The 24,732-nt window shown below is 46.8% G+C and overlaps 1 protein-coding gene across 6 annotated transcripts in view; it reads right to left on the bottom strand.

Annotated features, from left to right (window-relative positions):
• CYRIA (CYFIP related Rac1 interactor A) overlaps positions 1 to 24,732 on the bottom strand; it is a 104,895-nt gene that overhangs the window by 74,497 nt on the left and 5,666 nt on the right. The window contains exon 1 of one of the 6 annotated variants that reach the window (XM_032430132.1): positions 3,903 to 3,979. The exons of the other annotated variants lie outside the window; for them this stretch is intronic. The gene's annotated coding sequence lies outside the window, so the exon portion shown is untranslated. Of the gene's footprint in view, positions 1 to 3,902; positions 3,980 to 24,732 lie in introns of those variants that run through there. 6 annotated transcript variants of the gene reach the window in all.

Below are 24,732 nucleotides of genomic sequence, written 5' to 3' on the forward strand. Positions count from 1 at the left end.
GAATCTCCCAGCTCCCTGTCCCTGCACTGGGAGAGGTGGCCGATTTCTCAAGGAGGAGAGATGGCAGGACAGAGGACCTCCCTCCGTGTCTCCCTGAAGATCTGAATCTGACCATAAAACATCTGACTCACAAAGCCCTTTAATTAAAAGCCCAAGGGTTCAGAGCTAATTCTAGATGTGGCAGGACCCAGCGGCTTCTCAGGCACCAGAGCCGAGAGCAGAATAATGAGGGTAATTTGGCCCTTCCTGGTCTGTGAACGACAACCCACTCAACTATAAATTAGACTCACAGGATGCCAGAGCTGGAAGCCACCTGGGCAACTGTCTGCTCTCCCCCTGCACCTTGTGGACGAGGAGCTGGAGGCCCAGGGGAGAGGGTGGACTGCCCCAGGCCCGCTGCCGAGTTTGGTACTGACTCTCGGGCAGATGCAGTTTTTTTGGGTTTTTTTTTTGTTTTTTTTTGAGTGCCCAGAAGATGCTCTTGTTCAGGTCTCTATACTAAACTCCAAGGCTACTTGGAGCTCAGGCTAGTTACAATCCAGGCAGAATTCACAGATGGGAGTAGAACAGCTTCAGGGAAAGAAATTTCAAAACCACTTACTGAGAACCAGCTCTTTCCTTGGTTGCACGTGGCCTTTTCCACCCCTCATCTCTCATTCATTTCTCACATCTACACCCTGACAACACGGTCTCATTACGCCCGTAACGGAGATAAGGCAACCCAGGCTAAGAGAAATAAGAAAACGCGTGGAAGGCCAAACAGCTAGTGATTTTTCTTTTTTATTCTGATGCTTGTGCCTTGAACAAATTCTTTTCTTTTCTTTTTTTTTAAAGTCATAATATCTAAAGCAACACTAGGATGACTTTCTTCCTCAGTAATGGTAAAATCATTTTGCTATATATATATTTTATTTATTTATTTATTTGACAGAGAGAGACATCAAGAGAGGGAACACAAGCAGGGGGAGCTGGAGAGGGAGAAGCAGGCTTCCCACTGAGCAGGGAACCCAACGTGGGGCTCGATCCCAGGACCCTGGGACCATGACCTGAGCCAAAGGCAGACCTTAATGACTGAGCCACCCAGGTGCCCCATTTTGCTATATTTTTAATAATCTGATTTATTGGAGTGGAAGTTGGACTTTTTTTCATGCTCAATAGTTTGAATATCTTTTAGGTACCAAGTACTTTACAAAATAAGCTCTTGTCATTAAAAAATAGCTTCATACAACATCTCTTCCCTCATTTTACTGAGACAGATACAAAGGCTCAGAGCATTTAGGTCAATTTCCCGAGATCACACAGATCGCCCACTCATGGCAGGAGTGGGATTCTCACGCAGGTCTGTCTGTCTGAATCCTGTGTTCCTTCTACCCTAACAGCCTGCTTCTCCCCCAGTGACTTTGTTGACTCAGTGCTAGATCAAACACCACAGATCCTGGAGACTAACCTTCCCAAGTGTGTCAGCTGGGCACAGTACAAAGGCCTGGGTCAGGGGAGGTGATAGATGGGACAGCAGTGGTGACTTCATCTTGGGGTCTGAAAGCAGCCACACACCTGAATGGTACACAGGACAGTCATCAAACCCAGCCTGGCGGGCTGACTCCTTGTTTGGGGTGCATCCAGAGGGACAGTGATGGGAGGAAGAATCCCACCAAGGCCCACCCTGCAGCCTACTTCTACCTTCCTGAATTTTTTTCCACTCTGGGGATGAGGATTCTGAGAGCAAAGTGTGGTGCCTCACTCATGTTTGCTAGTAACTCCCGAACTACCAGAAAAGATAAACACATGAAACGACAATTAAGATACAGTGTGGCAGTTGCTGCAATGGGAAGTGACAGTAATGGATGACTAACCCACACGGTGGGAATCTGGGGGATGAAGGCTTCACAGGAGGACCTGCACTGAGTCTGGAATCCACCCAGAACATAGCCATGAAAATGAGGAACATGCAAAGGAGAGTGGGAAGAGAGGGTTCTGGGGCTCGGGTCACAACAAGGCAACACGTATGGACAGAAATGATGAGGCTCTGGAAGTAAGGAACTCCATGCGGTGGGGTATGGCCGGGATGTAAGAACATGATGGGGTGCAGCGGGAGGGAAGCCTGAACAGAAACTCGAGGCAGGGGCTGAGCTAGAAGACAGAGTACCAGCAAAGCCTCGTAAAGGAATCTCCCCTCCGAATGGGAGCTGGATCGTAGGGTTCACCTTTTATAATTTGGCAGTGGCAGGATGATACCATCAGGTTTGTATTCTAGACCACATATACGTGTGTGTGGAGATGTATGTGTATTTCACTGCTTAGTGACAGTGACCATAGTCAATTACATCTCCACTCCAGCTTCCAATTATTTCATCTCTAAAATGCTAAAAACATGTGTGCCCACCATATCCCAAAGCATAATAAGAATAAAAGGAGATAACCCAAAAAAAAAAAAAAAGGAATAAAAGGAGATAGTTAATAAAAATATTATTAAAGATTTAAAAAAGATGAGAAGCCTATATAAAGAATTGTAGCTGGCTTCTCTCGGGCTATCTAAAGGAGAGCTCAGCACTGTGAAATACCCACCCCAGAAGGATGAATTGGGAGGTAGATTATGGGCCTGGAGCAGAGAAGATCCCTTCCTACAGCCACAGGCATTCTTGTCTGGACGCCCTACCCAATATATCGTGTCCTCTGCACCTGTGTTCTGGGCTAACGTTCTGATCCCTTCCAGAGCTCTAAGGAGGAAAAAAAAAAAAAAAACCAAACACCAAACACCTCCCTTTCCTCTTTACCCAGTGGATGGCTCCAATTTCAGATCAAAGAATTATTTTCATAAAGCCCTTCTTGAATCTGAGAGAATACACAGGTGGGGAAAACATATCTGATATGCAGATGATGGCAAGATCTTTGTCATAAAGGGTGGGTGCACAAATGCCCAGTTCATGTGTTGCCCCTCTCAGTCAGCCCTTGCTCTGTGCATGTCTGACTCCTGCTGAAATCAGACAAGACAAAGCCGGAGCAGGCTGCTCCCCTGAGTACCTGGAGAGCAGGGCCAGTGTGTGCGGGACAAAAGCTTCCTTCTGAAGAGAACAGAGCAGTTTCCAGTCATTGCACAATTACCTTTATTAGCATAACGTCTCCTCGTGCATTTTGTAAAACACTTTCCTTTTCCATCTAAGGAAAAAGGCAGAGACTGAAATTGCTGCCATCGAGGGAAAAAAAAAAAAAAAAAAGGTCTGTAAAATTTAAACCATGGGGCATTTGTTCAAGACTCTTGGGTAATGATGTCTCTTGATATATAATTCATGATAGCCTTAAAGCTTGGCCTACTTCTGACACAGAGATCATATATTTTGGGGAAGTCAGGGAGGGGGAGGGAGAAAATCACTTTTAAATGGTCCTGCTATACTTTGCCTTTTGAGTAAAGCCAGACAATATTTTGGACCATTCTTTTCTACCATAAGGGCTTCCCTTAAAAAGCTTTTTATTTTTTTTTCCTCTTGTAAATTGAAGAGGCCAGCATATCATCCAGTTTTAGTTTTATCTTCTGTAACACTAGATAAAAGATGAGTCTGAATCCATCTGTTAGCACATACAGGCTGGAAACTGTGTGAAAGCAATCTCTCTCCCTCTCTCTCTCTTCCCCCTGCCCCCACCCCCCCACTTTGCAAAAAGGGGGGAAAAATCCACACTTTTAAAAAATTTATCATCAGCAATCCTACCCAATGCCGACCAGATAGCAGCACTTTTATCCTTTTATGGGCAGATTCAGGAGGAAGCCAGCCTTGCCACAAAGGCTCGTCCCCCTACGCTGCCACATGAATTGGGATGCTGGTGCTGGCTGCAGGCCAGCCCCTCCCCCCACAGCCTGGGGTTCCAAGCTCACCGAAATCAGTGATGATCCCCCTGGGTGTTATTACCTGCTACGTCTGAGCCCACTCGAGCTGATGCTGGGAGAATCGCAGAGCAGCGGGAGGGTTTCTGTCCTCCGGTACAAAGGCCATGCTCCTGGGGTGGATTTACTAGGGAAAATGAGCAGGCAGGCTGCCCGGGCCCCATCTGGGTCACTTGGCATTTCCTATGGCACTGCTAGGCAGGGTGGCACCGTGCATTGCCCTCCCTGGGCTCTGACAACTGCCTTGCCCGACAATTCGGGAAATGCTGTGCGCAGCTGATCCACCCAGACGCAACAGAAAAATCAGAGACTGAGGGTTGGAGGTGGCCTGGATGGGCCCTTGCCAGCAGCACTCATCTCTCACATCTCCAAAATTACCTCCTTAAAGTGCAGGCACAGAGTCCAGGAATGCAGAGCTCCTTTGTTTCTTAGAGGCAGAAACTGTGTTAATCACAGAGTTCCAAAAATAAGCAAGCTCTATGCCATTAATGAGGTGAAGCTCAAGCACTCCCCGTTCAGATGAGGATGGGGGCAGAGGTGACAAGTACGAGTGACCAGTGACTTGCAGAGGCCACTGCACTTCAAAAGGCTCCTGTGGTTTTTAGGGAGGGCCCAGAGCCCCAGCTTACATGCCAGGCACCCCGCACTCTTGAGTGCTGTGTCTCACAGCACCCCTCCTCCCACCCCTCCTCCCACCTCCCACTGCCACTGCCCTAATTTAGGTCCTTCTCTTTCTTTCTTCTGGACCGTTCTGCACACGCAGCCAGATGACGCTTCCGAAGCGGCACAGCTATTCCCACATCACTCCGCGGCTATAAAGCCTTTCATGATTTCCCCGTTGACCAAGAAATAAAGCCCAGTCTCTAATTTCTAAGACTCTCTTCATCAGGTCCTGGCCAAAATTCCAGGCCTCGTCTCCCACTAGTCTCTCTCCTTCCCACACCGTACCCTCCAGCTCAGTGCCCCTTTCCAGCTGTCTCCCTTGCTCTAGCGTTCCCTCTGTCTGAAATAGTTCTCTCTTCTCCGCCTTCTCATTTCCAAATCCTGTCCATCCTTCAAGACCACATTCAAAGGCCACTTCAGCCATGGACTCAACCTTGACCCCCAGGGGAAATTTCTCTGGCTCTGAACTTGCATAATTTTATCCTACCTCAGTCTCTTCCTGGCACTATAACAGAGCCCAGACACCTTGGTTTTCTCCCTAGACGGTAAGATACCTGAGGGCAGAGAAGTGTACAGTTGACACATTCATGCCATCTAGATAGGTCCTGGTACACCAGCGGTGCTCACCAACGTTACCTAAGTAATTAGTGAGGACGGCTCCAGGCTTGCAGACATAAGCTATTTTGTGGGGGCCTGGCTATTTGAACAGATCGCCTCGCTGCTGTGTAGAACATCGTGAAAGGAGCACACAACATGGGGGGGGGGACAAACAATGGGTGGGTGGGGCCCTAGTGGACCACACCCATGACCTCCAGGAGCCTAAATCCCATGGTCATTTCTCAACCTTCATCTTTACTAGACCATCATCAATTGTGACACAGTCACTGACAGTCCTTGTCTGTTCCATAAAGTCTTATTTGCTTGACCCCTAGATCACAGTCTCTCATTGCTCCTCCTACTTAATGTCTGTTCCTTCTTAGGTCTCTTTGGCTGGTTCCTTGACTTTCTTCCCAAACTCTTCACCTTGGCATTTCCTGGGACTCAGGCCTTCAGGCCCTTTCTTCTCTATCAGGACTCATGCCTTTGGTGACTTTATCCAGTTTCATGGTTTTAAGTACCTCTCTACTTTGATGAATCTCAAATCTATAATTCCAGCTTTGACCTCTCCCCTACTTGCTATAACCACAGCCTACTCAAAATCTACACTTGGACGCCTACCTCAAATTTATCTCGGCCCCAAACTGAAATCCCCGTCTCCTCTCCCGGTGCTGCTCCCTGCCCATCCCCTCCCCAGTCTTTCTCATCTCAGCTAATGACAATTCCATCCATCCAGTCTTAGGACAAAATATTGAGTCATCCTAGCCTCCTCTCTTATTTCACATCCCACATGCAAAAATCCTTCTGGCCTTACCTTTAAAATACATCCAGCATAGATCAAAATGTATTCCCTTTACATTCTGCTCCATTTTTTTTCCATTGCTTTTTTGACCTTCTAATATACTAGAAGGTAATAAATATCACTTCATTACCTTTCCCTGATTTATTATGATTATTCCTTTATTATCTACTTTTTCCCCTTGCTGATGTAAGCCTATCCCCAGAGCCTAGAACTATGCATGCACTAAGTAGACATTCAATAGATAGTTGCCCAATGCTTGAATGAATGACTTTAGCCGATGATCTCTGAACTGTAGCTTAAAAAAATAAACAGCATTTAGCCACAGAGAAAGGCATCTGTAGGCAGGGGAAATGTAAGAAGCAAGGGCCTAGAGATACACCCTTCTCCACCATCTTAAGACACAGCAGTGTCCGAAAGCCTGCCTGAATTATATAAAACCACTGAAGGAGCAGACCTGAACAGTTCCCAACTTGTCCAGACCAGCCAAGGAAAGGTTCAAGGGACTTCAGTAAATAATTATGCTTTTTTTTTTTTTTGTAAAAAACAGATCCAGTCAAAATGAAACAAAACACACAAAAGTTGGTAAATAATTGTGTATAAACATCCCCTCTGCAATTTTATTTACCTTACACATTTTCCACATTTTCCCCCCTAGGATATTACAAGGAGAGTATCCCTGGTTCTGTCTAGATTCACCTACATTTCAATATCCTGTGTATGTTTTCAGGACCAGGCCCATGACAGTCTCGCTCCCTGTCATTCCCTCAGTGCCCGCCATAGTGTGAAAACACTATGTCTTCAAAGTATGTATCTGATCAATGAAGGTATGAGTAAATGCCTTCTGGATTTCTCCTGCCAGGACCAGTTCCATGATATAAGAAAATATTCTAAGAAACAACTCTCCACCAGACTTATCCTTGAGGCAGAAAATGCATTAGCCCTCACTTGCCCCTGGCACCTAGCACCGTGGCCAGCTTCCAGCAGACATTTGATGGATTTGATGCCTCAAATCAAGTTCATCTACCTGCAGGACTGAAGTGGTAAAGGGTGTCAACATACAACCCTCTTGTTGACTCTGTACCCGCATCTCAGCCCTCTCTGCTCTGTTGCTGTGATCTGACTCAATGTAGAGCACAGGCCTTGGGGGCAGTGGAACATTCCACTTAGCTGCAGTGTCCACCTGCCCCACAGGCAGGTTATGATAGGAACCAGAAAGGCTCTGCTCTAGGACCAGCCCCTTTAGTGGTCGGGCTGAGTCACAGGGGCCTCAGTGTTTGCATCCAGAAAAAAAAAAGGACATCTTCATAGGCTGTGGTGAGGATGTGCAAGAACCTTTGAAGGCTGATCTCATTGATTTTAGCCTCAGATGACCATTTCTTTTATGGGCGCTCCCTGTCGCATCCCCCAGGGAGCTGGAGCTGAGCATGCCATTCAAGAAGCATCTGTCATGCAGGTGCTGGGGCTTAGCTACTGTTCTCTACCAAAAGATTCCTCCAAGCATGTTTTCTTTGCAGATGTTTGTGAAGAGACTTGCCATGACCAAACTCAGGAGCATGATTAGGGGCTTTGGGCTCTGATTAGAGTCAGGAATTAACTGGGTGGTCTTTACTTTTGGAGGGTCTTTACCATGGAAGGGGTCAATTATTGCTATGAGAAATAAGAAAGTAGGGCAGAAAACTAAAGCAGGACGTTCACTGCCCTGCCCCCTACACGTGCACACACGCACACACACACACAGGGAGCGGTGGCCACCAGGCCTCCCAGAGACTAGAAGCTGATTGGATTTACCTCCTAAATGGCAAGACTTATCAGGGAAACTGATTAACATCCAAATGAAAAGGTATAAATTCCCGTTTTCATTGTGGTAGAAACCAGGGGAGCAAGACATTCTCGCATCTGAAAGTCACATTTCAATAGAACTTGCAGACATTCCAGGGGACAAGGGGAGGTAAGCAGAACGCATCCACGAATGCAAATATTCTTTTCATTTTTCTCCAGTACGAAGGTACTTTTATGACCAGTAACAAAAATCACACATGACTTAGGTCCGGCGTTTATCTGCCTCTGAGTTAACTAGCTCACTTCTTCTTGGCTTGCATATTGGTTCCACCAACAGCTAAGGTCAGAAGGACGCATCCCCGTGCAAAGGGTGGGAGACTTGGGGCCAGAGGTTTTGGCCTCAACTAAAACTGTCTTGAATAAGTACCTTCACTCTTCAAATCTCAGTTTCCTTGGCCCATAAGAGGAAGCTAACATGTCACGGCCACCTCACAGGGCTGCCGAGGTCAACATGAGCCCCTGTGCCAACAGACTACGAGCAATGTCTGATATGCAATCGGCCCTCCTCGAAATACGCTGAACACGAATCGGATGTCGGCTAAGTCAATGCCACTCTGTTTCATGAACCACACGTCGCTCTCCTTTCAAAGTGGCTGTATTATTGGAAAGGACAATGGAATGCATTCACCTGTGACTCCAATATAAGGGAGAAAGTCATAAAAGCACTCAGGTGTCATGAAAAGGACTCTCTGGAGGGTCAAACAAAGCAGATTATTTACAGCCAGGGACATCAGGGGATGCTTTCCGGCAGAAGGGACACTTGACGTAGGAGTACACCGTAGTTTACTTTCAAGGTTACGGATGGATGGTTATTCATTTATACTTTAATACAGAGAAAAGTCCAAGCCATTATGCTTGCTGACTTGGAGTGTGAAGAAAAGAAAGAGAACATGGCAAAGACTCTGTCCCCAGACCATTGATAACCTAGTGGGTAAGAGGTCATGCATATATATACATACACACACGCACACACACACACACACACACACACTCACAAGGCATCCGTGTCTGGCAACTTGTAGCAAATGATTAATGAATAATTCAGAAATTTGGAGCCATGCACGGCCACCAACGGTGTGCTCTGCTCCTGCTTTTCCCTCTCTGGGCCTCAGTATTCCCATCTGTAAAATAGATGGCTTGGGCTAAATCAGGCTTTTTTCAACCATGTGGCAAAGATCGGCTAATGTATGCCCATAGTTGGGGGAGTCAGCTGGTGGGCTCAAGGTGGCCAGAGGGGCCCCCCCCCCGCCCCCGGCCACTTCCCTGTGGCCACAAGCAGCTTCACCATGTTCTCTGTGTGCTGTACAAATAGTATCATTTTCCACGTGACCATGACATAGACCATGTTAGAAAATCCCTAGTGCAGATGATCTCAGAGAATCCTGCCTGTTCAGTCAACCTATCAAGTGGAACTTGAATGTTGCTCTGAAAATGAAGGGCATTTGACTAGCTAAAAGCAGTCTTAGGAATCTAGAGAAGCTGGGCCACGCAAGGGGAGAGGGCTCTGGGCATGGTCCCGGCAAGTGAGCTCAGGCCTCCCTGCAAGGCACATCTACCGTTGAAGCTTCCTCACTGCAACTTTCAATTTTCTTTAATTGTATTTATATTTATAAAAATGGTCTCTGTGATGTTGAGTATCCTGTATCAACCTGCTGGGACATGGCGTGCCCAAATACCTGGTTAAACATTATTCTGAGCATGTCTTTGAGGATGTCTCTGCATGAGATTCACATTTTTAAAAATTTTATTTTATTTTATTTAAATTCAACTGATTAACATATACTGTATTTGAATCACTAGGTTGAGTGAAGCAGATGCCCTGACAAATGGGGGTGGGCCTCATCCAATCCCTTAAAAGCCTGAATAGAAAGGGCAGAGTAAGGGAGAACTTGCACTCTCTGTCTGTCTGTCTTTAAGCTAGCACATGGGTCTCCTGCCTTCCTTCCAGAAGAGCCATCGGCTTCCCTGGTTCTCAGGCCTTTGGATTTGGATAGAACTACACCAGCAGCTCTGCTGGGTCTCAGCTTGCCGACTGCAGAGCTTGGACTTCTTGGATACGCATGTGTATCTCCTATTGGTTCTGTTTCTCTGGAAACACACTACCCCATACCAGGTAACAGCGGATGTGTTAATTTGCTCAAGCTATGAAACCAAATCTGACATAATCTCACTTCCAAAAAGATGTGTTACGGCCATGACCTGTGTTCATGCAAATCAGAGAGGAGAAATTGAGCTTTCCTACATCATCATAGTTGATACAAAGCAGAGAAATGAGCAACGATATTCAAATCCTAAATGCAGTTGACCCTTGAGTAACACGGGTTTGAACTGTGCAAATCTACTTATATGTGGACTTTTTACAGGAGAGTACTACATGTGTTTGTTCTTCCTTATGATTTTCTCAGTAACATTTTATTTTCTCTAGCTTACTTTATTGTAAGAATACAGTATATAAAGCATAAGATACAAATATGTGTTGACTGTTAATGTTACTGGGGAGGCTCCCAGTCAACAACAGTAAGCTACTTACAGTTAAGTTTTTGGGGGAGTCAAAAGTGATACAGGGATTTGTGACCACTCATGGGGTGGGAGCTTCTAACCCCCATGTTGTTCAAGGGTCAGTTTTAATGAACACATGTCTAAATTTGAAGCAGGTCTGCGATATGTTCTGAAATTCAAAAGACCTTGTCCAAATGCTGTTTTGTCATTTGTGAGCTACCGGATTACAGGCAAGCCCCTCAGCTTTCTGTCCCGTTCCAGCTATTCTGGCAGAGTTAAGAAAATAATCTTTTTTAATCAGATGAGACCCAGCTCAGAGCTTAGTGGACGGTGGGTTCTCGGTCAATGTTAGTTTCCGGTCGCCCTGTTAGAGACCCATTCCGCAAGGCCCTTCAGGTCCTGCCGACTTCCAGCTCTCCCCTCACCACTCTGGCTTCATTCACTCCCCCACACATCCCGCTGGCTCTTTTCTCCTGTCTTTGAACCAGCAAAACACACTCTTACTTTCTCTTCCTTCTGCCTTATACAGTCCACCTCTCCCCGCACACTGCCGAGGCCCAGCTCCCACTTCTTTCAGGAGTCTGCTCGTCAGAACGCCTCCTCTGAACCACCCACGTAGGCACGAACCTTCTTCACTCTCTCCCTGCACTACCCAGCTCCACTTCCTCCCATAGGGCTCCCCACGGCCTCACGTAGTGCGTGTGTAGGTCAGTGTGTGCGTGTGTGTGTGTGTGTGTGTGTGCACGTGTGCATGAAAGGTAAAACTTGGGGCTGCATTTTGTTCAGTGCCAGGGACATAACAAGTGCTAATAAATATTTGTCGACAGATGTAGGGAATAAATTCATGAATGAACCCGGCTCAGTCGTCACAGTCCTGTTGCCAATGCATGTGAGCAGAAGAGAAAACAATCAGTCTTGGGTAGAAGCTGACAACAGGGTATGGATGGGAAGAGCTCACCCACCAGGGAGCCCAGACTGGATTATCCTGAGCTCTCCTCCCTCCCTTGCAGACTGGGCCCTCTGTACAGGTACCCATTTCTCCTAACTGCTAAAACCACCCTCACATATACACTTTGAGCCAAAGTGGAAAGGTTTTCATAAACACAAATCCTAACTCACTTTGGCCCAACCTGCGAGGGCCAAAGTACCCTCAAAAAGTTCGATGTGATCCTCGTGCAACTGACCGATACCCCTACCCTGTGCGGGGGCCAAGACCACATACTCCTGGCCACATCTGCTTCCAGGTTCAAGTCGTGGCCCCTCCACTGATCAGCTATCATAACCTGAGCCAAGTGCTCACATGAGCCCCTGAGCTTTAGTTCCCTCTTCAATAAAATGGGCATAAATAATAAGGTGTCATTTCCAGAACTATTGTGCAGAGTAAGGGAGACATCAGAAGTAGGAATCAACCTGGAAAGCAGTGCCCATGCACCCTTGAATGATACGTTTTAGAGCAGAACGTCCTACCCCCCTAACACCAGCAGAAGGGAAAAATGATAAAATGGAAATAAGGTCTACATTTTCCAGTATTACAAAAACACAGCATTCTAAATGAGTTGTTTCAATTTGCTAATAGTACCTGTTAATCCTGGTGACAAAAAGGTTAGATGTTGAAATGGATTTTAAAGTTTCTGGATGCTCCAGATGAAATTATTTAAATTCAATGCCATTAGAGGAAAGGTAAATCTCAGTTATAGACGGAGAAGCAGAATGACACGTCATGTTTTTCAAGTTCCCAATACAATACACACTGGCCTCTTGGAACATTGTCTACTCAAGGTCTTGGAAGGAAAGAGCTGTGGAGGGCTTGCAAGGACCCCCAGAGGATCTTATATGCATGCAAGGGGGACATCTGGGTGGAGGGGCGCCTGCCTACCTTTCATCTGGAACCCTCTCACCTGAAGCCAGCTCCGAGCCTGCTTCTGGAGCCATGTGCAGAGGCTCGATGCCTTTGATAGACAGGCGGGCACTGCTTAACCCAGGCCATCACTCGAGGCCCGAGACAAAGATGAACAACATCCCTGTGGATGTCCCTGGCGTCTCAACTGAGCATTGCTTTGGAAAGCTCTTGCCCAAGTCATCATTATAGCAATGGGAGGCCCACGGGCTGGAACTGACTAGAAGCCCTGCCCGAACTGGAAATCTCGCAGACGCACCCTACCCCCCACCCAAGCTCAGGGACAGCAGTGATGAAGGCCCTGCACCTGAGGAGTTTTCCAGTCTCTGCACCACGTCATGAGATTTCTTCAGACAGGAGCACGGCCACGTCTGCTACAGGGTCCTCGCTTCCTCACCGCCCATCTCAGCCCTTCAGTCCATGGGGTCCCACATCCCAGTCACAATCCAAGACCTCATTTCTGCTCTGGCTCTCCCTTCAGTGCTGAGGCTGGACAGAGCTACTCATTAAAATGGATCATGAGAGGCACCTGGGTGGCTCAGTCGTTAAGCGTCTGCCTTCAGCTCAGGTCATGATCCCAGGGTCCTGGGATCGAGCCCCACATCGGGCTCCCTGCTCCGCGGGAAGCCTGCTTCTCCCTCTCCCACTCCCCCTGCTTGTGTTCCCTCTCTTGCTGTGTCTCTCTCTGTCAAATAAATAAATAAAATCTTAAAAAAATAAATAAATAAAATGGATCATGAACGTCCTGAGCACTCACTACTGCTAAGCATAGCTCCAAAGCCTGCACACATATTACCCCAATAGCTCCTCGCAACACCCTGGGAGGAAGATGCTATTATGATCCATACTTTGCAGATGGGAACAATGAGACACAGAGAGGTTGAGTAACTAGCCCGAGATCACACAGCTGGGGGAGCAGGGGCCCACGCCCACTGCATAGCCTTTGGCCCTGCCCTCGCATTTTGGCATCTTGGTTTTCTTTTCTCTAAATGTAAGAGACTACCAGCGAGACAGGTTAAGAACAACAACAAAAGATAGGAGGAATAATCCGAGCTCTGGAAAGCCCCAGAGAAAGACACAACAATGGCCAATAGCACTGTTATTATTGCCCCTGACGAGGACAGAGGTCATCAGCACTGCTGGGGACCTTGAGTTATGTTTGCATGAGAGTTCTTTGATGTAATGACAGGAGTTCCAACATAAGAGAAAGAAAGGCTTCGGAGATGTGATTATGTTTGAATTTAAGAAATACACTGATAACCTGTTTATCTAGTGTGCAGTTAAAACCCGTGCTTTGCCAAATTTTCTCATCTTAAATAGACTGTGGAAACCTTAATTATATTTGGCTTTTGAGTTCCCAGAGAATTAGAGCAGTGTGACCTCATGCGGTTATTCAGCACACCTAGTATGTACTGTTACCTACTATTTTCCAGGCTCGGCGCTAGGTTTTACCCCCAGCATATTGGGGGTAAATGACATAAAATTTCCTCCATCCTGGAGCACCTATCTTCTAGTGTAATCAAATGTTGGCTAGGTCAGCGTATTTCAGTTAACTAAAATATCAACATGAAATAGCAGCTCAATATTATCTTACTAGGAACCTAACACGCCCATCTTGTTTCATAGGTTTATAAGGTATGGGTTAGGCTCCAATGTCTTCTCAACTGTAAAAAGATTATATTGCCTGTCTGGCTGCCACGTGACTTGCATGTCCGACCTCCCCTCCCATGGAAGGGGGACACACCTGATAGAGGACTTGGCCCTTTGCCCTGTTTAGCAAATGGAATGTAAGTAGAATAAAGCAGAAGCTTCAGGAAGCACCTGAAGTTTCTGCCACCTTCCTCACTTTCTTCCTTCTGTCATGAGCATGACACACTCCCAGAAGCACCTGTCCCTTCAGCCCAGGTGCCAGAATAAGAAATGTGGAGCAATACCACCAAAGCCAATCTGCAGGCCCCGACATGTGACATAAGAGAGATGCTTGTTGCCACAACCACTGAAATTTGGGGGCTATTTCTTACCGCAGCAAAGCTGACGAATACACCACATTATCACCTATAAAATCATTTCATAGGTAGTAATGTTGAGGACAGCAAAAAGGAATTATGTCCAGTTTATGGATGAAGTCCCCAAGACCTAAGAGTGGTTAAGTGATGGCCCAGAATCAAACAGCAAAGAGACGAAGGCACTAGAAACAAAATCATAGGTGTTATCATAGCCCAGTGTGATTAAAAACAGGACTGACACATCTTTAGTGTAAAAATTTCTTTTGCAAACTGCAGATTGATTAAAACACTAGCAAACTACACAGGTTTCCCTGGTCTCTGGGCCATTTCCTGAGATCAGGGATGATCTAGCCAAAGAACAAGAGATCTACAGTAAAAGAAATGCAGAACCAAAGGACTAAGCTTCCATCTACATTGAACTGAGTGGGCAGCAGGGCGGGGGGAGGCCAGCCTCAGCTCTCCTGCCCCACAGCTGAGGGGCTCCACGTGGTCCTACTGAAACTTCTCAGGGACAATGGCTGTTCTCTGGCCATAGCAAGGCTTCCTGAGTTTCCAGAGTAGCCCCTCAGCAGCTCCATGTCACATATCCCCAGGATGCCCGGCACATGCCTGAAGCCAGCACTGGGAACAGTGTGTCATTTTATCAGGAAATAGCATAAAGAAACCATGACCTTAAAACCTTGTCAGGGAGGTAGTAATTCAGGACAGAGGCTCACAGGATCTGTTTGGAGTGACTAATTCAATTCTCTTATTCCTATTGTTTTAAATCCAAACCAATTGTTCTCGGTCTTTGCTTTATTCTCTTCTTTCCCTCTTATTTTCACTTTTCAAAAAAAGCTCCTTTCCACAGGAGTGGGTGTGAGTGAGTCACCTTCATTATTGATTTAGACACATTTCAGGCAGGCTTTACGCTCTCTGTCCCAGCTTACTGACATATACGGAAGGCATTCAGCAACAGCTAATCTTTTCACCAGAAAGCTCAGTTTTCAAAAGCTATATTTGGGGGTCTGAGAGAGTTGGCACCCTGCGATGCTCCTTTTCATTCACACTATTGGTTTCCTACCCTGACCCAAGCGAGGCTGACTTCTGACACCTCCCTCCCCGCTCTCTACCCACAGATGCTATTTTCATACAGCACCCCAGGCTTTTCAGACCCTGAGCGACCATCCTGGCCTTTTTCTTTCTTTAGTGTGATATCCACCAAAAAATACAATCAGCCCCATAGCACTCAGATACACATATACACGTGAAGGTTTTTTAAAGTTCTGCAGAAGCCAGACACTAACATAAAGTCAGGAAAAGCCATTCTGAAAGCTGGAAGAAAGCCCATACAGGCTGTCAGAGACATACCAGGGGAAGCAAAGTTTCTAACGATTGGGTTGCGAACAAACGTTAGGCTTCATCCAAACTTCTCACAGGCGCCACATTGCTAAGGGAGGTCCCTCCCAGGCAGGTGAGTAACACCTTGCAATTTATAGAGTGCTTTTAACTTGTTTTCAAAGTTTGTTATGTCCATCAGATCCCCGAGAGGGTGGGCTGCAAGGAAAGAAGGTCAACTCCACCGGTAGGGAAGAGAGGAGAGCCGGGCAAGGCTGGGACTTGCTTTCAACAGGTCATTGGCGGGTACAGACCTCGCTCCCTGTTCTTCGAACATCAGGTACTGTGAATGTGTATTCCCCCACTTTTAAAGATTTGCAACATGCATCTGAAGCCAGGGCATTCAAGTGATCTTATCTCGAGTGTCCTGAAGAACAGTTCTTCTAGAAGTCCCAGTAGAATGGAGACTCCGTGAGGGCATGGGGATCCAGCTACACAAGCACCTTGCACGGTGCCTGCCCACGGTCCATTCTCAAAAAAATATATATGTTGTTGAATAATTATGAGACAAACTTTTCTTTTTCCCACTTTATTACTTTTAAACAAGCCCACCACCTGACACACCAGCTGTAAAGGAATGACCCTCCTCCCCGGCTCTCATCGGTGAACTCTCCGCAGCTTTGTGAGTATGTCAACCCGCTTTGACACACAAGTCCCTCTGGTTGAAAGTCCAATTTCACCACTGCCTTGTTGCGATTCCTTAATGACTTCCCACAGACTTCAGGATGTCCGGCTTCGGTTCCCCTTCCCCAGATCCCCTTGCTTCGACCCTACTGAGCTACTTGTGCCAAGGGATATGAGTTGGGCCAAGTTGCTGTAAGTCCCCTTTGTCCTGAGGATGCAGGATTCTGACTGGGAGCAGATAGGAAGGTGGGAGCCGACAGTCACAGGCGGTCTCCGATGCTGGCACGTGACCGAAGGCCACACGCTTCTGCCCGGCCCTCATCTCTTAGCCCAGCTGCATTCCACAAGTTCCTGCCCCACCTCAGAAGCAGCCCAAGCCTCTCAGAGACCACTGTTCCACTCCATGAGGGGAAACTCCCTAGCAGGGGAAATGCTCTTTTCTTTCCAGAAAGGTCTCCAGAGATGAGGCCTTCCAGGTCCCTGGGGGTCCCCCCTCCCCAGCTATCCTCTGAGAAGCAGTGAGTGGAAAGTCCTGGCTGGTCTCCTGACACGCTTTGAGGGTTTCTCGAGAGCCTCCTCGTTCCAGCCTGTGGTCACTTTCTGTAAACACCAGTCCCCAGCAGGGAACTGGGCCGTCCTGCTAAATCCCTGGGGATTTCTGGTGAGGCCCTCTTCCTCTGGACTCCAGTGAATACCCTCCTCTCTGCAACTTTCGCTTCCAGCTTTTTCCTGGCACCTTATTCTCTCCCTAGTGAGTCCATCCGTTTGATGGCTGTCCAAAAAGGAACTGGCTAATTGGAGTTTAGAAGAGGCATTCCTTCAAAATAACCATTTTTTATCAAAAGAATCACAAATAGTCTTTAATGAGAACACTTGGCCATAAAAAAAGAAGAAGAAAAGGAGTAGAGTTATAAATGCTGCACTCTTCCTCTCCCCTAGGCCTGAGCTGGGGGCTGGGGATGTGAAAACCACGGATATAAGAGGCCTTCCCTCCAGGGTGCACAGACCAGCATGGGGACAGAGCAGCGGAAAAGGTGAAGGCTCTCAGTCAGAGGGAACAGCAGGAGAGCACTGAAATCACAGGCCAGCCCAAGGCTATCGCCCCGACATGTCTGCCTGCCGCTGCCCACCTGTCCACTCAGCTACAAGCCCTGGTCTCCTTGTTGGCCCGTCAATGGGCTGGGTACACCTATTCCGCTTACTCTCTTCCTGGAGCACGCTTCCCCTAGCAAGCTACATGGTTCATTCTCTCACTTCCTGCAGACCTGCCCTCATCCTCACCTTTCACAAGGACTTCCCTGACCACCCAACTCCAAGTAGCAACTCTTCCCCCCACTCACCCCTCACTCTGTACACCATCTCTGCTTCATTCTTCTTCATGGAACATAGGATGTCTAACATAATATACATGCTCATAGCCCATCTTTCCCCCATGGAATAAAGTTTCATGGGGGCAAGGAGTTTTGCCTGTTGGCTTCACTGCTGAATCTCCAGAAATTGACACAGAGGAGAAAGGCCCCAACACACTGTGAGTGCTCAATAAGTATTTGTTGAAAAAGTAGATGGATAGATGGATGGATGATGAATGGATGGATTTGGCAGGGAGTTGGGGGATGTATCTTGGAGAGGGTAACACCAGAACTGAAACTCAAAGGATCTTTTGGGTAAATAAAAAGCATTTCAGATGAGATTGGGCACATTCAAGGTGTAAGAAACAGCACAGAGGATCAAAGGGTGAGGATGGGAAAACTGAATGGGAAGAAATCAGAGAGGGAGACAAACCATGAGAGACTCTTGACTCTGGGAAACAAACTGAGGGTTGCTGGAGGGGGGGTGGGGGGGGATAGGGTAACTGGGTGATGGGCATTAAGGAAGGCACATGATGCAATGAGCACTGGGTGTCATACGCAACTAATAAATTATCAAACAAAATTATCTGAAACTAATTATGTACTATATGTTGGCTAATTGAATTTAAATAAAAAAATTTTTAAAAATCATTTCAGAAAGAGAATGCCTAGCCCACATGTGATCTTGGGTAAATCATATTACCGCTTTCTCCTCTGTAATAGGAAGCTAATACATAATATTGGCAAGTCTATGATGAGCAATGAAACTAAAACAGGAGTTCAGACGACCTAAAATGAGCTGAGGATGGTGCAGGCTAATGCAAGATGGAAAAGGACAAGAGGAACCATGCCTTTCTCCACAACCACCAAATCAAGTTCCAACCGCAGCAGACAGAGACTGAGGAAGCCAGGCACAATGAGGGTGTGAGCTGGGTGGGTTAGCTGAACTTGATCTTGTGGTTTAACAAGGGATGCTTCGGTCCCAGGCCAAAAGCAAAATCCCAAGCATGCTATAGAACTATATTCTAAACTGTTAATTCACAAAGCAAACCGCCACTTGTCATATGCTATTTGCCTTTGTGTAAATAATTGCATCTGAGTCTGAGTTTTGCCCTCTGTAAAATAAAGTCCACATCGTCTCCTACTAAATGACACATAAAAGCTTCTAGAACAGTGTCTGCCTCTTTGGAAGTGCAGAGTCAAAGTTTGCTACATGGGAATACAATGATTGCATGAAGTTTACATTACAGTAGGGAGAGCCATGGGACGCCATTCTGGAAAAAGGCAACAAACTCCAACTCAGATTTTATTTTCTGAGGCTTGAGGAGAATCACGGCAGGAAAAAAAAAATCGGTATTTTCCTAAAAAAATAAGATTGTGGCCTGGAAGCAGTGAACTATGTGGTGTGGGAAAGTGGAGGACTTTGAGAGCCAGGCAGATTTGAGTCAAAATCCTGGGGCCGCATTTTCAATCCTATGTCTCAAAGCAAGTTTGTAAAATTCTCTTGACTTCCTTGTCTTTATCTTCAAAAGAGAAATCAATAGATCTACCTTGCAAGGTTGTCTCTAGGGTGAGAAATGTACATAAACAGCCTAGCAAAATGGAATTAATAGGTGCTCAATGCATGCTGAAGAGCATAATTCATTACTATTAATATAATTGAACATTTGAGTGTGCTTTGAAAGACGAGGGGCCCTGTTGGTCCTGGGTCATAAAAATAATTCATGTGCATATACCATGAAATATCAAAAACACCGTTGCTATTTTTGTTTATATGAGCTACTCAAAGTATTTCCTGAAGTTGAGGTTGAACGGATAAATTTATACAACCCACAACCTCACTAGCAGGTTACCGACTGAACAGTGTAAAAAAGGGAGGAGGAGGGATGGCGTCTTGACACAGTGGTTTAAAAGGAGGACAAAATAGGAGATACGCCTATAGCACTTCATTCATGCAGGCAGGTGCTTACACGCTTGCCTCCAGGCATGAGGGAGGAAAGCCCCATGTGGACCCCATGGGGAAGGAGGCCACCACTACAGGCCAGAGCCAGGCAACCCTCTCCATCTCCTTGAGAGCCTTGGGCCCGGAGTCTGGGGCCAGATTTCCCTCATCAACCCCAGGAATTGCTTTACACTTCATCTAGTGAAACCCACTCATTAGGCAGTGAGTGGGATCCAGAGAGGGAGGATGATTACAGAAGGTTAGTGAGTCAGTGGCAGACCTCAGTTCCCCAGGGACTCCCCAGGCAGTGCTCCCTCCATATCCCGCTAGTGCTTCCTGCTCCTTGGAAGCTTAGGAAGCGGAACTGAGCCAGGATCCCTAGCTCCCTACTTCTGTTCCTTCTCCCCCCTCCCCTCCAGGCTCCTGACTCTGCTGAGCTTGCACGAGAGGACCCAAGGACCCCCGTTTCCTAGGGCAGAGGCAGCCGCCACAGTTACCCTTCTGGGTTTCTCTTTTTCCTTCTCTTTCATCATCTTTTCCTATGTCCCCCAATTGGCTATTAAATAAAACTGAATATTTTCCTAGTCCTTTATTTTTTAAACCTTATATTCGGTTTCTCTTTCATTGATTTTATCTTTAAAGTAATAAGCTCAAAGGATTTGAATGTTTTCAAGTATGTCTAGAATAACATTTGACAGGGTTCTGTGCTTCCAAAGCAAAAGGATTAGCTATTTCTCCCTAAGAAACATAATTTAGTTGCCTCCTGCCAGTGAAGCCCAGAATTGCCGATCTCAGGGGTCACACTGGTCCTTGAAACACAAAAGGTCCCTTAGCCCTGGGGGAGCACCTCAGTGTTCAGTTCCCCAGTGAGCTACACGAAAACCAGGGCTCAGGTCGAGGTGGAGCCTTGTTCAGAGAGCACCTAGCAGGGCTCAGGCCCTGGCAGCACCTCCCAGAATTTGAAAGGACTCCCTAACACATGCATGCACACCCACACACACATGCAGGAGGCCAGGCCTCTCTAACTGATAAGCACCAGCCATCCTCAGAAGTACCCCCACCTCAGTGTGTCCCGGTGTCAACCATCTTTCCCACTCCCCAGTGGCTCCCACAGTCTCTGCAAACAGAAGGGCCTCAGGATCCTAAAATTCAAGGTCACTTCTCCATGGTGGAAACCCCTGTCCACAGTCAGGCCCTTGGTTCCTAACACGAGTCACTGCTAGGTGAGAGGATCGGGGTGGGTGCTCAGGGAGAGGCAGAGTTACCGACTTCTTCAACGTAGTTAGATCTGGGAGGACAAGTGAAACGTTCAACCTGGCAAAAGCCAGAATTACGCTACATTAAGTGTAAACTTAAAAGGCAAAGAAATAAGAGAGAGAGAATGAGGTTGGTCCCCAAAGCCCTTTCCCTACGTGTTCTATAATCAATGCTTAGCCCACAAAGGTGCAGACTATTCCATTTCCTTTGGGCAGACCTTCCCCTGGTCCCACGCTCTACAATAGGGAACTTTCACGCTCCTTCCTGACATCTCCTCAGCGATGCCGAACCACGATCTCGACAACCCTAGTCATGACAGCAACCGCAGGGACCGGCCACCTGCAGCAGGGACCCGGTCACCTGCAACGCTTGCTGGAGACCACTGAGCCCTTGCTGGGCATCCATGCAGGTGCTGGTGCCCCAGTGGATCCCACACAAACCAGCCCCGGGAATGAGAGGATCAGTGTTGTGAGAACGAACAGCCGGAGGAAACCGATGCAGAGTGCGGGGGGCAGCCTCTTGGCCTCCCTCTCCAGTCTGTGGAGGCCGGATGGAGGCTACCAGAACACAGGCAGCAAGTCGCTCAGCGCTTTTCACTCTGCTGGGGCCCCCACCTCCACTCCTAGCCTCTCAGAGAGGGAGAAAGAAAGACTTAATTACTTAGAAACTGAGTTCCTAGGGCCGGGAGAAGGGAAGCAACATGCTCAAGCTGACTCAACAAGTCAAGAGCAGACCCAAGATAAGAAGCAAGACCTTCTCACGCTCTGCCGGCCGCTTTCACTTCCCCTGGCTCAACTATTCAGGCCCTGGTTCCTCCTCACACGGCTAAAATGATGAGTAAGATTTAAAAATTCCCTTCCACCTTCCTCCAAAGGCCAATGATGAAATTGGACTATAAGCCACACTAGACCAAAAATTCCCAGCTTATTTTTAGTTCTATGGAATTTTAAAAAAAATTACTTTGTCTCAATGAAACTTTGGAACCTATGCTTTAAAAAGTTTTGTTGTTGGGCGCCTGGGTGGCTCAGTTGGTTAAGCGACTGCCTTCGGCTCAGGTCATGATCCTAGAGTCCCAGGATCGAGTCCCGCATCGGGCTCCCTGCTCAGCAGGGAGTCTGCTTCTCCCTCTGACCCTCCCCCCCTCATGTGCTCTCTCTCTCATTCTCTCTCTCAAATAAATAAATAAAAATCTTAAAAAAAAAAAAGTTTTGTTGTTGTTGTTGCTCCTGTTGTTTTGGGTCCGTGCCAAGGATGGTCATTTAATTTTTTTCCCTATTACAGTGGATCCTTCAATAACACAGGTTTGAACTGTGCGGGTCCACTTATACATAGATTTTTTTTTGACAATTGCAGTACAGTACTATAAATATATTTTCTCTTCCTTATGATTTTCTCAACATTTTCTTTTCTCTAGCTTACTTTATTGTAGGAATACAGCATATAATACATATCACATACAAAATATGCTTTAAGGCTTTTGATGAGCAACGGATGAACCATGTCACCATACCATCTGGTACCAAAGGTAGGAGTCTCGAGGGCCCCACCCATGCCTTCCCAACCCCCCAACCCAAGGGATGCTGTGTGTTCCTATGGGCTTTTGAAGAAGAAGCCCACAAACACTTCTTTGAAATTTCTTCCCCACATGTACTTCCAAATTCAGAATCTTTCAGATTTTAGAACAATAATATAGTGCATATACTATGTTATGTATACCCTGGGCAGGGTCAGGGGCACTCATCTATCTGATGAAAAATCTTACTCACCTAGAGCGGTATAAATAAAAACTATAAATAATCTTATGTACGATCAGGCCAGCTTTTGCCTCCAAATGAGCTATGAAAGACAAAACTTTAACTTTTCAGAGTATTTTGGATTTTGGACTTGCAAAGAAGGGAATTTCAGAAAATAGCTTACAACCTCATTTATTCCATCTGAAGGCACTCAAGGGCCCAGATTTGAAACCTCAACACTCCAGAAAGAAAACACACACACACATACACACACACACACACAAAATAAATAAATAAGAAAAAGACTAAGGGTGGGGAGACGCATTACTTATAAAGTACAACCCTTGTCTTACACTCCAGCAAACACTCCAGCCAGCTTCAATTCAAGTATAACAGCTAGAAATATCAACCCAGAGGAGTGGATTCGGGGGCTTTGTCAGGAGCAAGGAAAAGCCCCGTGTCATTTTTCACCCCAAACAACAAATAAAGAGGAGCCTAAAGGAAGTAGCAAAAACTTTTCAAATTTTCTTCAAAGAGCAGGCAAAAAAAGGGAGACTGACATATGTTTAATTAATTTGTCCTTTACAATATGCCTGAGACACAATTATTATTAACTTCAGCTCATAAATGACAAACTTAGGAACCTTAGCAAGCCTAAGGAATTTGCTGAGGCGAAGAGCCAGGATTTCAACCCAGGTTTGTTTGCTTCCAGGGGCACATTCGCCTTGTAGCCCCGGGATATTTTCCCAGAACTTCTAGATGCTCCTTTCACCTCTAGACCTCTCAAAGAGGTAGAGCCCAGTTGCAGCTCTAGCGAAGCTGAATTCTTGCCCCAGCCTTGGAAAAGCCTCTGGTATTGGCTCCCCATCTATCTGTCTCTTTCTCTTGACCTCAGTTTTTGTACAATAGAGGAAGTAGACCAAAGGTGTCATTCCAGTTTCGAGGACAAGCAAGTCCGTCATTGTGTGAGCTGAGACCACAGTTCTCGCGTGTTCCTGTGACCTCCAGCTGTCGCAGGGAGAGGTCTGAAATATAAGTTCTGCACAACCTGTCTCAACTGGGTGGGCTTCACAGCTCAGCAAGGCCATATGCCGCACACACCAGAGGCTCAGCTCATTACTGCCGGATGGCATTCTCTGATGAAGTGGGCTGAGCAAAGGACACCCTCCAAGGACATCAGCCCAATGCAAAGATACCGGTCATGGGGAAGCACTGAAAATACAGCTCTATTTTCTTTGCTGCTTCTTCTTCTTCTTCTTCTTCTTCTTCTTCTTCTTCTTCTTCTTCTTTCAATTTCAAGGTATGGAAGCACATCTAGCTCTTGAAGATGAGGACTCTACCCAAGATGCATGCTTCTTAATTCCACGCTCCTCACATAGGCACGGTTCTCATCTCTCGTGTGGGTGGTAGAGAGAGACCAGGCTTTGCAGGCACATAGAGGTGGCTTCAGGCAGCAGCCCGCAACCTTCCTTAATGAGGTGACTTGATGCAAGTTCATTAACACCTCTGCATTTCTGTTTCCCCATCCAGAATGAGGATATCTCTTTCAAAAGTTCATCAGAAGATGGCTAAAAGTGATCCTAAATGCTCATGATTGCTGCCAACAATAATTTACATGGCTCAGAAGGTGTTGTGGCCCACGCTGGACCAAGAGGACCACGAGACTCAGACAGATGAGAATTTGCTCGTCCCCCAGCCACAGCACGCTGCCATGCTACTCTAGGCGACTGGGACCCAGTCCCGTGGTTGCTACTAGAGGGGCCTGTGTTTGGTGGTCAGTGGGAAAGACGGGACTTGATGGAGTGTTGAGGAAGTTGTGTGTTTGTCATTGTTCCTCACGATCCTAAGATGATTGTGCATTTTCATTTATTCTAAAGCCTGGGAATCATCAAACCAAATTATTTTTTTTTAAAAGGACATTAACTTAAAACAATTGCAGTAGCCAAGGCTTCTGTGAAGCCAAGCCCTCCATCTCCATGTCAGCAGAGACCCTGGAAAGTGGGAGTAAGCTGGTGACTCTCCTCCCCGCCTCTGCTGAGCTCCTGCATCCCTTTTGTCTCTTCCTGTTGTCATTGGCCTTGACTTCCACTCATTTATCTGATGCTCAACCAGAACAGCGGTTCCCTTTCTGGGGAGGAGAGCAAGGTTTCTCTGCTCTTTGAGAGGATTATTTGAAAACACCCTTGGCTCTCGCCCTCCCCAGCTCGGCCTCGGCAGCCCCACTGACTAAGGCTGCCAGATTTGCCTCTTCCCCTGTCACTCAGGAAAAG

The sequence above is a fragment of the Phoca vitulina genome, unplaced genomic scaffold, assembly GCF_004348235.1.
Source record: "Phoca vitulina isolate PV1807 unplaced genomic scaffold, GSC_HSeal_1.0 scaffold42, whole genome shotgun sequence".
NCBI lineage: Eukaryota > Metazoa > Chordata > Mammalia > Carnivora > Phocidae > Phoca > Phoca vitulina.